The sequence below is a fragment of the Acomys russatus genome, chromosome 25 (genome assembly GCF_903995435.1).
Source record: "Acomys russatus chromosome 25, mAcoRus1.1, whole genome shotgun sequence".
NCBI classification, from domain to species: domain Eukaryota; kingdom Metazoa; phylum Chordata; class Mammalia; order Rodentia; family Muridae; genus Acomys; species Acomys russatus.
In genome coordinates, this window is record NC_067161.1 from 52,457,073 (window position 1) to 52,472,512 (window position 15,440).

Genomic DNA, 15,440 nt, shown 5'->3' on the forward strand with positions numbered 1-15,440 from the left:
GAAGCCGGAGGACCAGAAAGCCTGGAACACACAGCACAGAACAAAAGAGAGACCCTGCCTCAAGCAAGACAGAAAGCAAAGTCCAACTCCCAAGGTTATCCTCCACACAGGTGCTGTGGCAAGCGCTTGCCTGTGCTCACACACTCACACACAGGTACACGACCATACACACTTAAAGGTAAAAATGTTAAACTAATGTCCACAACCTGGAGGAGCTACAGTAACCCCTTGCATCTCCATCACCCCTTGAGGGAAGCTGGGTAGCCAGTTCCTCACCAGCACTGGGTCCCCAGCCAGCCCAGCATCCACCCTGCTTGATGATGCTCGGAGTACATGGCAGAGCCACCTGGTTAAAGGGGAGGAAAGAGAGCATCAGAAATGAGGCTGGTGGGAATTTCAGAGCATGTGCTGGGAAGGAAGCAGTTTTTACGGAACTTCCTGGTTTGCTCTGAATAGTAATGAGTGGTGTACAGAAGTCAAGATTTTTATTTCTTGTTTTTCAAAAGCCACATTTGATGGGAGCCGGCTCACAATACAAACAGTGGTGATTGCAATCACTTGCCGTTCCCATGGCAACAGACAAGATTAAAAGGGCAAACAACAGAGCTGGAACTCTCTTCAGATTAAACTCTCCCGGATTTTAATTGCCAGGCAGCACGCTGACACATGAAATCCCAGACTCTGTTTAACAAAATCAAAACCTCCCCTCCATGACTGAATGGACTAATTCAGGATGACCGGACTAGTCCTCACTCTCCCCGCTCAGGGCTTGAAGGACCACAAAAAGTCAATCCTTGAATACCTCCAGCACAGAGACTTCATTACCTGCAGCAGAGAATCCCCCTGTGTTGTTCCAGTTGCTGGACTCCATTAACGGCCTCCTGCCCTCACAGCCACCAGCACCAAGCATGTGTGTGCTTCCTGCCTTGCAGGTGAGGGCACTGGAGCTTGGAGAGAGTTAAAGTTATATGCAGAACCAAAAAATGGCAATCAGTTCCGTCCCATCTGGACCCAAAACCCAGATACTTTGCCACCCCTCTGCCCCTCGAGGAAGGAACGAAAAAGCTTAGAGATGGTTGCCTTCCAGGGGTGACATAAAAATAGGAGGGTGAGAGACAGCTGGGCAGTAGACACCTGGTCCTGACCAAACAGTTCTCTGTTAGCCTGGGTCCCTCCCCAGAGAGGCTGGAGTCCTGACTCAGCTCTCCCTCAGCTCAGCTCTTCTTCAGAGCCGCTCAGCAGGACAGCATTGCTGCTGTGGTATTCTTGGGTTTTCTTGGGGGGGGGGGAGCTGGAGGGGGGAGGGAGAGGGGGTGCGGGTGGAGTGGGGGGAGGCTGTCTGTTTTCCCTGGCTACAGCTTCTTTCTCCCCTGGGCAATGAGTTTTCAACTCCACACAGCTGCTTGGAGTTTGATCAAGCTGGTTCAAAGCCACCTCCGCACATACCTAGGGATGAGCAGCCTTACAGAAAAACAATGCTGAAATAAAACAGCAAAGACCTCACTGGGAAATGACAGTTGAACAAGCCACACAGGGCATCCACTCCCCAGCTCCAGATAAACAAAGTCTATCTCTACACCACCACGCAGTCAGACGTTATTTACTGCTCAACTTCTTATTGGGTGCCTACTGTATTCAAAGGTAAATTGCAACATCATTCAGCCCAGAGTCATGCAGCGTGGGGGCCATGCAGCAGCTGCTGCCACCGGCAACCACATAGCAAGATACATAGTACATGGTGCTGGACCACTGATGCTGAGACATCATCCTAGAGGGCTTAGGAAAGGGGCCTTCCCATCACTCGCTCAGAGTAGCAACTTACTAAGCCTCCACAGACACTGCGAGGGTAAGTAGAAGCCAGCCTGGTGGAGGAGATAGTAAAAGATTAAATATATACCCCCCGTGTCACCCCAAACTCCCTGGAGGGGTAAGAAGAGGAGAAATAATACAACATGGAAAGTGAATAACATTGTTCTTTGGGGATAACACCTGAGCTAAGATGGAAGGAAGAAGGAGTCAGGAGGATAGAGGGTCACTGAGGGTGAGGGGGTCTCCCTCAGAAACAAATAGTCCAAGCAAAAGGGAGGCAACAGCCCCAGATCAGCATGCCTATACAAAGATGTGGGAGGGACTCCCCGCCAGTCAGTCCCAGGGGTTGCCCTTGCTTTCTTGATACTGGAAGAGAAAGAACATGGTGGCAACGGGTGAGGTGGGGAGAAGGGAGACAGGGCTGTAAGCCAAGCCAATAGATCCAACAGCTGGCCCAAGGCAATGAGGAGAAGAAGCTAATGGGCTGGGGGGGGGGGCGGGGCGGTGACCAAGCTTCTCTAGTTTCCACCTCTGAAAGCCTCGGTCTAGCCAAACCGGAAGTCAGAACGTCTTGGGACATAGAGAAAGGCAGCTAGTAAGGCAATCAGAAAGGCAACGACAGTCCAGCCTGGAGGGAAGTGTCTCAGGGACACACTTATCCCACAGAACCTTCCCTGCCGCCCCCCAAACCTGAAACCTGCGGGCAGTCCATGAGGAAGGTGACACTGAGAGAAGGCAGGCAGTTTGAAGCAGTAAGGTGGCTACGAGCTGCCCAGGAAGTAGGATGCAGATGGTGGGTGCCCCAGAGAGTGCATCAGGGGCACCCAGAACTAGGGACTGAGTGGGCTGCACACTATGCCCACACCCAAGAAGTTTCGGGAACTAGACACACTAGAGGACTTTGGTCATCTGAATCACCCTAGATCAGGCATGGGTAGTGGACAAGGTCAGGATGTCCAGGCCTACCAGGGCCCCCCTTTATCCGCAGGTAGGACTGGTTCGTTATGCACACAAAAGACCACCTGACCTAGGGACACCAGGAACAGCTGCTGGTCAGAGACTGGGAGGCCATTCAGTAAATGCCAAGCAAGGTCTTGTCCCACTGCCCCAATTGCTGCCAGCCACACACATGCTTTCAGGAAGGGCTCTGCATAAACTGAAAGGCCCAGGCAGGATGCCTCTGAGATGCAGACATTGGAGGACCCCCCAACTCTAACCCCATTCTATAGTTATTCTACGGCTAAGGCCCTGTTCCTGATTCTCTGGTCACTGTGAGCTTCCTGCATCTGCAGAGACATAGTCAATGGTTTAGACTTCATCCAGTGGCTGGAGCGATGGCTCGGTGGTGCATCACGCAGTGAGAGATGCTGCCCTTGTAGAGAATGTGGGTTTGATTCCAACCCCCCACACCAGGGGGTTCACAACTGCTTGTAACTCCAGCTCCGATGGATACAACACATTCTTCTGGCCTCTGCAGGCACTGCACTCACACTCACAGAGACAACAAATATACACACAGAATGAAAGAGGTTTTTAATATATATATATCGCACTCTTGGAGCTGGGGAAATAGCTTGGTGGCCAAGAGCACTGGCTGCTCTTCCAGGGGGCCCAGGTTCTATTCTCAGTACCCAAGCATCGGTTCACAACCGTCTGTAACTCTAGTTCCAGGGGATCTTGTTGGAGGTTGGTCTGGTGTGTTTTGATGCTAATTACTGCTTGCTGTCTCTGTGCCCCACCTGTACCTTGCGTAAGAGCCTAACCTGTTTGACCAATAAAAGGCCATCACACCTGGGCAGGGTAAATGGGATGGGCATGGCTAAGGTTCCAGGGCTTGGGAGAGACAAAGAAAATCTTAGGAAGAAGAGAGACCGGAGGAGAGAAGAGGAAGAAGAAGGCTGCGCCATCATGGGTTGGATGAAGGAGAAGCGCATGGCTGGCGTGGATGGAGACTTGGCCCAGACGATGATAGTTAACAAGTATTTGGGATTATGGATAGGAGGTAGCTTGACAGAAATTATTAGAGGCAGACAGCATGGGAGTGGGGCAGTTCCATACCTGTCCCACCATGGGAAGTAGTTTAGGGGATTACTATCTGCCCTGTCCCATGTTAACTAAGGCTATTTTAAAAGATATCAGGTGTCTGTGTCTTGATTGATTGCTAGTAGGTTAGAAAATACTGTCATAATAATCATTATAAGCCTAATAATAAACATTATTAGGTCATATGGTAAAATAACTGCAAAAGAATCTGATGCCCTTTTCTGGCTTCTGAGGGCATTGTACCCACAAGGTGCCAGACATACATGTAGGCAAAACACCCATGCACACAAATAAATAGAAATAAAATAAATCATATATGTGTGTGATTTATATATACATATATGCATATACATAATTATCAGACTCCATCATACATAAGTCGGGGGAATCTTTAGATAGCTAGGGGGTGCCCATTATATGAGAAAGAGAAAAAAGGGGACAGATGAAATAGAGCCAACACAGGGAGAAAAGGAAAGCCCTTATCGTTAAAATCACCAGGGAGATAAGAGCTGTCAGTTCCCATAAAAAGAGAAGAAACAAATTTTTAATGGATAGATTACTTAATTGCTGAATATGCTGGAAATCACATTGGGTTTTCTCAGTGTAGAGTATTTAGAAGTATTTGGTAAGAGTTGCCGATAGATTGTCTCCATGCTTGGGAAATCCTTTCTTGGCCATCATTTGCTGACTTCATCCTAGGTACGACAACATGGCAGTAAACAAAGCAAAAATGCCTCTATATCATGAGGAAACTGGGCAGTAATGGAAGCCAGCAAGATCTGCTGCATGTCAGAGCAGGGCACTTAACTTCTTCCTACACATGGCTCCTGTTCACCCAGGAAACTTTCATAAAACCCAGATACATAGGCATATAAACATTTACGCAAATTGAGCATTTAATGATAGTAAATTATAAAGAAATTTATTCTAAAACAGCTCACTGGTATCTACAATTTAACTACTTAGTGACTGACACAAAAGCAAGTTTGCACACTGAGATGGATGTGTGGCTTATTTTCAGACAAAGAAGTCTTAGCTGGGTGTTTGACAGTGCGGGACACAGAGCATCTTCAAGAGTCTCCAGAGTGAGTCAGTGTTTTACAGTCAACACTAAGAATGTCACGTTGCATAAATATATAGCCCAAAGTGGCAGAAATATGCTTAGGGCCACTTCAAAGACTGTTGGGAATTTTGTCCTAATTTGATGCCAATCTTCCTCTGGCAACTTCTTTTTAGCAGATTTCAACTCAACCACTCAGAGATTTTTTTTTTAAGTTAAGCATTCTAACTTCATACACAGTCATCTGCGTATGACCCTCCCCTTACACTGCCTCTGACCAGCACCGGGGTTCTTGAACTGTGGTTGTGCCATGTGGGGTCCCGTAACCAAATGTGGCTCAGGGGTTTCACCACACTGCTTTGACACATGCTGAGGAATGAGGACTGGAAAATGTGAAAAGCCTCTGTTCTATGAGCAAACCACTGTGTTTCTGTAAGAGCAAAACCTTTATTATGTACAGCTAAGACACTGAAGTCCAGAACATACCGTAGTCTCAAATCTGAGCCAAGGGTGCAGAAGAGTGTCGTGGGATGTGACCACACTGGAGTGTGAGCGGGCATCTTATATGTTCAGAGCCAGTGCTGCTGGGAAATCATGTGTTACAATGTGGCTGAGCACTGGCAGAAACACCTCAGATTCAATGAGCATTTGATTTTTAACTAATTTTGACCATTGGGTATTCAAAGAAATTTTTTTTATTGTCGCCAAATTCTTTGCAGACCCCGCTCGCATTCAGTTACAGGACCCCACTTGGCATGACCCACACAGTTCAGGAACCTGGGTGCTGGTTGGGGACAGTGTTAGGGGACAATCTTATACGGATGGACGTGCTTCGAGGAAGGTGCTCAGGAAAGACAGGACAGCTAGAAAAGTCCTGAAAGAGGGACGGGAACCCATGTGGGTGTCTGGGATCAGCAGGGCAGAATGACCGAGGAGGTTCTGAGAAGAAAAGTGCATATTTTGGACTTTTAAACAGTGCTTAGGCTGTGATAGACTGTATGAGTTTTTGAAGTCAAGCTGAGTGCATTTTTTGCATTCTGATATGGCTACAAGCCTACACGGGCCAGGGAGCAGAATATGATGGGTTGTACAGGAACGCCCCCGGCCCATAGGCTCATATATTTAAATACATGGGCATTGGGCAGTAGCACTATTTGAGAGGAGGTGAGGCCTTGATGGAGTAGGTGTGGCCTTGGGGCTTCAAATGCTCAAGCCAGACCTAGCGTCTCTCTCGCTGGCAGATCCATATGCTAACTCTCAGCTAGCTCTCCAGCAGCATGCCTACCTGTGGCCTGTGTGCCCGCCTGCCCGCGTGCCCGCCTGCCTGCCTGCCCGCGTGCCCGCCTCCCTGCGTGCCCGCCTCCCTGCGTGCCTGCCTGCCTGCACTCCCTGTCATGAAACTGTAAGCATACCCCTACTTGAATGCTCTCCTTTATAATAGTTGCTGTTGTCATGGTGTCTCTTCACAGCAATAGAAACCCTCACTAAGATAGGAGGGCACCCAGCGGGTCAGGAAGCCCCCTCTGGCCTTGTGTGTCAGCCTGGAGACTCACAGCCACAGAGACCTAAAGGAGCAGCTAAACTTGAACTCATAGTCAGAAAGAACTGCTCAGCTGCTGTCTTGACACAGAAGGTCAGGGAACAGTGGTGAAGGGAACAGTCAACTATGGGGCACACTATGACACCCTTTGAGGAGCCAATGGGACATGAACTGAGGGGCCAGCATGGAGAGGTTGTGACAGTCAGATCATTTGCAGATCATGTGTCAGGGTGGAGGGGGCAGTGAGGCGGTGGGGTGGGGGCGGCGAAGGTAGCAGGGGGAGGAGCAGGGGGTGGAGAAAGAGCCTCCCTCCTCCCCGCCATGCCTCTGTACAATCAACAAGTGGAGCCCTGGGAACCGGGGTGAGGAGAAACAATTTGGGGATGAAGGAGGATAAAGGGTTGTAGGAGTCTTGAGGTCGGGAACTGATTAGGTGGCCTGGAGGAAGATGATGATGGAAGAGACATGCAGTCTGGAGACAGGAGGAGGACCCCGGGATGGAGCAGGAATGTAGGAATCATCATTGTATCCCTGCTGTTCAAAGCCACAGACACACAATGAGATCAGACAAAACAGAAGAAAGCCCCAACACAGACAGGCAAAGGAGAAGGGTCACCCTGCATCTCAGGCCCGGCAATGAGTCCAAACGGCACAAACTGGAAGCACCAACAGACAAAATGGTGATTTAACTGTGCCAGGTGGATAGCAATGTGCAGGAGAAGCTAGGAAGTGAGATCTGGGAACAAAGTCCTTTCACAGCACGTGAAATCTGCAGCTCCAGGCTTAGTAAAGTGGACGTCTGGTTTGGAGTAGGCTAAAATGGTGCTCTGTAGGAAAGCTCTGACTCTTTACCCCCGTGTGCAGCTATATGGCCTGTGCAGCCCTTCTCACAGCATTAGTTGGCCGGAGCCCCAGGAGAAGCCTGGGAGCTTGAACCTGGCAATGAGTACGTTATTGGAGGTAGGGTGGCATGTACATCAACCCCTCAGCCAAGGCAGCCCTTGGCACGCTGTTCAACTAAACGCACAGAGAGATGGTGCTTCTTCTGTGGTCTGTAATCGCCACTGTGCCCACAGCGAAGCAATTAAGTTGGAATGTTTGAGTATCTGTTTACAGAGCTGCTTCGGTTTTTAAAACGCCCTTTCTTTTATTGCACGTTAATTGCCAGGTGGGATATTTTAGAAAGAAAAATAGTATTTATTTATTTATTTATTGCAATTCTGCGCTTTTTCAACAACAAAGATTTCTTGTGACTCTCTCTTTCTCTCTCTCTCTCTCTCTCTCTCTCTCTCTCTCTCTCTCTCTCTCTCCCCACTCCCTTTATCCCTCCCTGTGTGTGTGTGTGTGTGTGTGTGTGTCTGTGTGTGGCCACAAACCCCCCCAAAAAAACCCAGCGATTCTCCTATCTCCCCCTCCCCAACACTGGGGTTACAGACACATGCTGCCACACCTGACTTATTAGTGGCCTCTGAGGCCTGAACTCAGGGTTCAAGCCTTACACGGCAAGCCCATGTGTGGCTTCAGGTTCAGACGTCCAAAAGCATGCCTTGTAGGAATTTCTGCAGGAGACACAGACCTGTGATCTGCCAAGCTGTAACAAGCAGCAGGTAACCAGGTTCCTTCCTTCTGTTCCAGCTTCGCCTCGCTCTAAATGGTTTGCGCTGTACTTAGTCATTTCAGTTTTTCTTCACACAAAACCTGAATGCACATTCCCTCCCTGGGTGGATTTTTTTTAACATGGCTGCAGCAGACTGAGAGAGAAAAGCCCACTGGCGACGGATGCTCCCTTACAGAGAGATTGAAGCCAAAATTGAAAATTGAGGGCTGATCTTTATGTACCTTTGAAATGGATGTTTTTAAATTGGCAATTTGAAAAATAAAATCAGTCTGAACAATACAGCCCAAAGGCGAGCGAACTGGGGGGTGTCGTTACAATTCTAATTAGATGCTTCCTCCCTCTCCACTCAGACTTACTTACAGAGCATCTTGGTTTTAACCAGAAGGTGCCTTACTTCTCTAGAGGCTCTTCCTGCTGAGCCAACTCTCCCCAGGCCCTATAGCTATGAATAGCCTCAACAAACAAACTTTACAACCACACAATGCAAAAATCACTGGTATGGCTCTGACCTTCATCCAAACAAGAGGCCATGAACACTTCTGTGGAGTTTTGCTTACCTTGTGATGGTCTGCCAGGCCCTGGGAAGATGTCCTTTGACCCTGGGAGAGTAGGGGGCTTGGTGGAAGGTGATGTTCTTAAGTAACTTGGGTTAAAACCAGATGGAGGGGCTGAGTCAGAGGCCAGAATGCCACCAACTCACCACAGTGTATAGCATCCAAATTCACTCTTAGGAACCCAAGAGGCCTTCTCTTGGGTTCGCCCTCCTCAGAAGGGAGCACAATGGATGATGTTGGAAACCTGGTACTCCTCCAGGGCGGGGACTCAAGGCACTCACCTTGATCCTTCGCCAGGGCACCAGGGTCTGTGATGAGTCGAGGAAACACAGCTCACCCTTGTGGAGCCTGCAGGAGTCTGAGTCCAGCTGTACAGCGTTGTGGGGTGTTTGTCAGACTCTGAGGGGCCCCCTTGCATCTGTGTAAGCTCACTGTCCCTGGAGCGGTTGAATGCACCCCTTCAGAATCCAAGCACTGGCACTGAATGCCCAGCATCCCAGCACTAAGAGGTGCGACCTTCCGCAGGCAAGAGGTGCCTGACGTGGGCTTCTCCAGGCTGGAATTGGATGTCCCAAAGAGCTTGGCAGGGAATCACCCTTTCTCTATCTTCCCCAACAAGATCAGTGTTCTTTCTGGAGGACACAATGCTCAAGCCACCATTTTGGAAGAGGAGACAAGACCCTCAACAGACAGCCAACACCTTGACTTTAGGTCTTCTAGCCTCCAGAATTGAGAAAGAAGAAAAAAATTCACCTCTCCATAAGTTCCTGTCTGTGGTATTTTGTTATAGCAGCATACACAGGTGTGCCTGGTAGTTTTGCGTCAACTCAACACAGGCTTAGAGTCATTGGAGAGGACAGAACATCAATTAAGAAAATGTCTCCACAAGATCAGGCTGCAGGCAAGCCTGTAGGGCATTTTCTTTTTCCTTTTTTTTTTTTTTTTTTCCTTTTACTTTTTATTAATTTTTCTGTGAGTTTCATATCATGCACCTCAGTCCTTCTCATCTTCCCCGTCCCCTCATAGCTATCTTTTGCTCTTGCAACTTCCCTTCAACACACACACACACACACACACACACACACACACACACACACACACACACACCATAGAAAAACATCTCATAGTGAAAGCTGTAGTCTGTCAGTGTGCCCCATAGTATATCCCTCTGTTCAAACATCTTCACTCTTTACTTGCAAATGTTCATCGCAATGAGTCATTGGTCTGGTTCGATGTCTCTGGCTTCTCAGACACCGTCAATATCGGATCCTCACCTGGACTCCTCCCAGTTATCCTGTTGTTGCCCGGTGTCATGGAGATCCTACATCTTTGGATCAGCAAAACTGGCCTTTTCACACATCCCAACCATTCACAGATGATATAGATTTTGGGGTGGACCAGCTCAGAACCCTGGTTCTGACACTGGGTGGTAGCTCAGCTGGTCAGCAAGCCGCCTCTCCCTTACCTGCACCACCAGGACTAGTTAGTTCTCCAGCACTGCTCAGGCTACGCCACCCAATGTCACCATGGACAAGAGGCAGGGTCAGCTCCCCTGCTCGCATGCCCTTAGGGCCAGCTCACCCAGAGTCAGCTCCACTGTGCTGCCCAGTCACTGTCCTAAGTGCTGCAGCCTACCTGGGGCTAGGACAGCTCTCCTACTGTCACACCCTCAGGGCTGGCTCACCTGTGCTTTTGTCATCAGTGTCAGATCCACTGTGCTGCCCAGGCAGGTGCAGAGCCAGCTCTCTCCCAATTACTACAGCCAGTGAGGGGTCACACAGCAGGCAGGCCCCTGGGTGATGTCCTCAGTCTGAGCTGTGTGGCATGATGGCAAGTGGGTATCTACAACCTACGTCTGCTGTGCACCAGAGGGTAGGTCTGAGGGTGGCATGGCAGTCAGCAGGTCATTGGGTCTGTCTTCTTCCTCCCTCAATGCACTGCATAGTGGTAGGCAGGTCTCTGTGTGTCCATGGCCCTCCTGTGCCTTGGGGTGGAGGGCAGGTCTCTGGGCATCTTCCTCCACCAGCACTGTGTGGCATGGCTGAAAACAGGTGTCCATCTTTCTTTATTTGATTTGATTTTTACGTGTCCCAGGCATAAAACAGCTTTGGCCACCAAGCCAGGTGTCAAGCTAGGATGAACAAAGGACTGCCCTTAACTGATATAAGAGGCTTTTTTTTTAATTAGTGGTTGATGGGGGGGGGGGGGCACTTAGCCTATTGTGGGTGGTGCCATCTCTGGCCTGGTGGTCCTGGGGTCTATAAGAAAGCAGGCTGAGCAGCCATGAGGAGCAATCCAATAAGCAGCACCCTCCATGGCCTCTATATCAGCTCCTGCCTCCAAGTCCCTGTGCTGTGTGCGTTCCTGCCCTCACCACTTTTGATGGTGAACTGCTATATGGAACTGTGAGTCCAATAAACCCTCTCCTCTCCGCGTTGCTTTTGGCTGTGGTGTTTCATCACAGCAACAGAAACTCTAAGAAAGCAGACTGAAAACACCATGGTGTCCTCAATTTAAAAAAAAAAAAAAAAAAAAAAAAAAAGCCTGGGAAGACACAAGGCAAAGACGCCACGGGCGTATATCCGACAGTTGTAAGGAGCATCTTCCAGGCCTGGCTTTCTGTGCACCCAGGCTCCACCTCTCCCCAGGAGCCTCCTAGACACTGCTACCTTTTGGCGAGCAGAGAAGGCGTTTGTCTCATGAGGGTCCTCTAAGCCAAGGCTAGAAGTGGTTTGCATGCGTCCAAACTGTTCCACCAGCCAGGGTAAAGGTCATGGGAGCCAAAAGCACAGAGCAGCTGCCAGGGGTGAGGGGAACAGCTTTGTGGCCACCCACTCAGCCTCCCGTAGGTTTCTTTCCACCGGGGTTCTAGGTTCTCAATTTGCTTTCAACTCTCCCAGAAATAACCAAGTTCATTTACTCATCCTTAATAATGGAGACCCTCTCCAAAGAAAACGTCTTCGCACATAGACCTAGAATTCACACACACACACACACACACACACCTTCCTGTACCATCTACCGCATAGCCAGACACAGGTGCCCGCTGAGGGCAAGGTTGGGTGGGTTGGAAGAAGCAATTGTAGGGAGGTCTGCAGCTCAGTGGAATGAGGAAAGCCCCCTGCTGCTGTCACCAGCCTCCACCAAGCCTCCTACTCTCCCAGGGCCAAAGGACATCCTCCAGGATCTTCCCTCTGAACTTCAGGCCAGTTGCACACCCCAGGACAGCAGAGGGCAGCTCCTGCACAGCCTGGAGGGGTCAGTCAGAGAGCTTCGACTTCATAGGACAGGAAATAGTGGCATTTTTAAGAGACTGATGTGAAGTTACAAGCAGGACAAACACCAGGATAGGAGGCTGTGTCACTTGCCTTGCTTCGAATTCCTCGAAGGGATTCTTAAAAAAAAGAAGCTGTGAAAGAACTGAAGACTGCACTGGCCATTTAGAATATTTATCACAGAAAAGGAACACAAGTGAAAGGTTTACCCTAACAGAGCAGGCGGCAGCAGGCGGCAGCTGGATGTGCCTCACTACAGAGCTGGCAGAGCAGGGAAGCTGCCGTGTTTACTCCCAACTAAAGCTAGGGAGTAGGGAATACAGAGGCCACCTGGGACCATAGCGAGCTAGGATGCTGGGTGTGGCAGGGTGAGCTCACAAGTGACTCCAGGGTGTTGTGCATAACTGAAGCAGACACAGCTAACTGTAACATAAACTCGGGCAACCATTATGGACACTAATGTGAAAGTTTCAGGGGGGACTAAAAATATATGTCGTATGAAAGGAGAGAAGGTCAGCACGTCCCTTCACAAGGATGGAAGAGGCCGCTAGGCCTAATAACATGCATACAGCTAAGGCATTGCTAACTGCCTTGTGGCATCTAACCACTGTGTTTTGGAAGGAGAGAAGCAACCTCCACAAGTTGTCCTGGATGTCACATGTGTTTGTGGCAAATTCCTTCTCCCACCTTAAATAAATACATGGTTTTTTTTTTTTTAATGCTAAATATAGAACTATCTTAAGACCCAGCTATGCCACTGGGTAAACACACACCACAACACACTGCAAAGACCCCTACTCACTCGTGTTCATTACTGCTCTAGTCAAGAAAAGGAACCAACTTAGATGTGCATCAGCAGATGACTGGGTGGAGATAATGTGGCCCATATGCACCATGCAATTTTATCCGACTATAAAGAAAAACGAAATCACGACATTCTCGGAAAAATGGGTGGAACTAGAGGTCATTATGTTAACCAAAGTAAGCCAGACTTGGAAAGACAAACATCACATCATGCTCTTTCAGCTGCAGACTCTAGATTTAAAATTGTATGTATGGTGCGTGCGTGCGTGCGTGCGTGCGTGCGTGCGTGCGTGCGTGTGTGTGTGTGTAAACAGTCATACAGATTGTTTCAGACTGTCCAGAACTGGTTAGGAACCAAGGCCTGCCTGACTGTCCCTGGCCCCAGATGTGGAGACAGAAGGACAGGTGTCTCTGAGATGGCATCTGAGGGGGCTCCTGACTGGTCATTATCACCAGTGAGTTATAGCCAACATAACGTAGACCGGCAAAAGTGACCCCCATGGCAAGGGGACAGCAAAGGGAACCAAAAAGGAACAGTTACACATAGTTTTTGAAAATCACTGGTGTGTCACCATGCAAAGGGACAATGTTTCACAGAATGCTGCAGGTCAAGTTGTGAGATTGCAGGGACACCAGGAATGGCAGCTTAAGTCTGAAGCCAGTGAGTCCACTTGCTGTGAACTCTGGCTCTGGACATGTTACCCTCAATTTCTCTAACCATAATGTGGGAGATACATTGTAAAAATTGCTGAAAAGATTAAATCAGCTGAGCAAGGGACAGACAGTCTAGGATTCATAAAGGTCCAAAGCGACAGCATGCAACAGTGCCCTCTGCAGGCTACTTGAGGAACGTGGCGGGGGGAGGGGCCACTTAGCAGAAATAAAGCTCCAGAAACACAAACATCCCATGAACAAACAAGCTGCTGAAAAGAGGAACCTCGAATGGTCCATGACTATTGAAATGCGTTCAGCATCCTCAGCCACTAGGAAAACGATCATTAAAACTGCCTCCTCGAGAATCCTTGCCTCAGTCAGAATGACTGTCATCAACCAATGCTGGAAAGGGTGTGGAGAAAGGGGGCCCTTACTCACTCTTGGTGGGAGTTTAATAAAATATAAATAAGCTATAAAGAGGAGCAGGAACCTTTGATCCAGCTGAAAGATAAGACTCACCTTAGCCTACAAGACAGAACCGCAGGACACCTTGACAGATTCATCTGTCTAGGACACAGAGCATGAAAATACCTCAAAAAAAAAAAAAAAGAAAAAATAAATAAAATCCCTCCAAATCTTCAGGACAGCCAGCCCAGAGGACACTACCCCTAGTTCTACATTAACCAGCCCCTTTCTTTCATAAACTGCCTTAATGAGTGACGTTCAGCTGGTGAGAATGGTGCAGGGTCCCAGTATCATCTGGCTGTTGTGTCCAGTTTAGACTCTGCCCCCCTGGTGCTGTCTGGAGTCAGAACTGGAGTTCTTCCAACCCTCCCTGCCTTTCAAAACTAAAATCCATGGGCCAACTGCGCTGACCCGGTCAGTGTGGGAACTATGCAAATTAGACAGAAATGCCTTCTTCAGTCTCTTTCCTGCCATCTGCTGGGAACTGGGAAGCACTGCACGTCTCTAATGGAGATGCTGAAGTTATGGGTCGGGAGGGTAGGATTCTGCGGTGTATGCTGCTAGGCAACAGCCCTTTCCAAGCCTCGCTGGTGAGTTAGCTGCATCCACACCACCATCAGCATCTTTTATGAATCTCTTCCTCTCCACCAACATTTTCTTTTTTTTGCCTGAACTACTGCAGAAAGAGGGTGCTAACCGGTACCTTCCACCCACCAAGCTTTGTGTATCTTAATTACTCAAACCTCCACCTTCTTAGTAGTGGTGCACGCCTTTGATCCCACACTCGTGAGGCAGAGGCAGGTGGATCTCTGGGTTCACTGGCCAGCTTGGTCTACAGATGGAGTTCCAGGACAGCCAGGGCTACGCGGAGAAACTTTGTGTCAAAAACAAAAAATAAACCTCTGCCTTCCCTACCTAGAGACTGGGCAGAGTCGGCACGCCTGTTAGCTACATGCCAGGTGGAAACTGCGTCTCTCTTTTCCTTCCTAAGGGAGCCTGGGAGGTGGGGAGTTGACTGACAACAACCTGTCCTGGGAGGCTACAAGCCAGAGGCTTATAAGAAATGAAAAAGAGGAGCTAGAGAAATAGCTTAGCAGTTAAGAGCTGCTTTTGTAGAGGATTTGGGTTTTGGGTTCAGTTCACACATGGCAGCCAACAACCATCTATAACTCCAGTTCCAGGAGATCCAGTGCCCTCTTCTGGCATCTACGAGTACAAGGCACAAACAAGCACACAGACATACACACAGGCAAACATCCATATACATAAAATAAAAATAAATCTTAGAAAAAGAGAACAAAAGAACAAAAGAAAGGAAGGAAGGAAGGATTGAGAGAACAGGAGTGATGATTTTAAGAGAAGAAGAAATTAAGACAAAGTAAAATTTAAAAGGGGGAGCTTGAGAGATGGCTTAGCAGTCAAGAACATACAAATGCTGAGCACCTGAGTTTGATTCCCAGCGCCTATGCCAAGCAGCTCACAACTGCCTGTAACTCCAGCTCCAGGGGTGGTCTGACACCTCTGGCCTACAAGAATACCTGCACTCATGTGTACATACCCCCACACAGACACAGACACATAATTAAAAACAAAATTTTAAAAAGAAGAGGAAGTTCAG

The 15,440-nt window shown here is 48.8% G+C and overlaps 1 non-coding gene across 1 annotated transcript; it reads left to right on the forward strand.

Moving 5' to 3' along the window:
* Positions 1-12,389: 12,389 nt before the first annotated feature.
* LOC127208878 (U6atac minor spliceosomal RNA) lies at positions 12,390-12,515 on the forward strand. The gene has a single exon (XR_007833142.1). It is a non-coding gene; the product is annotated as a U6atac minor spliceosomal RNA (small nuclear RNA).
* The last annotated feature ends 2,925 nt before the right edge of the window (positions 12,516-15,440 follow it).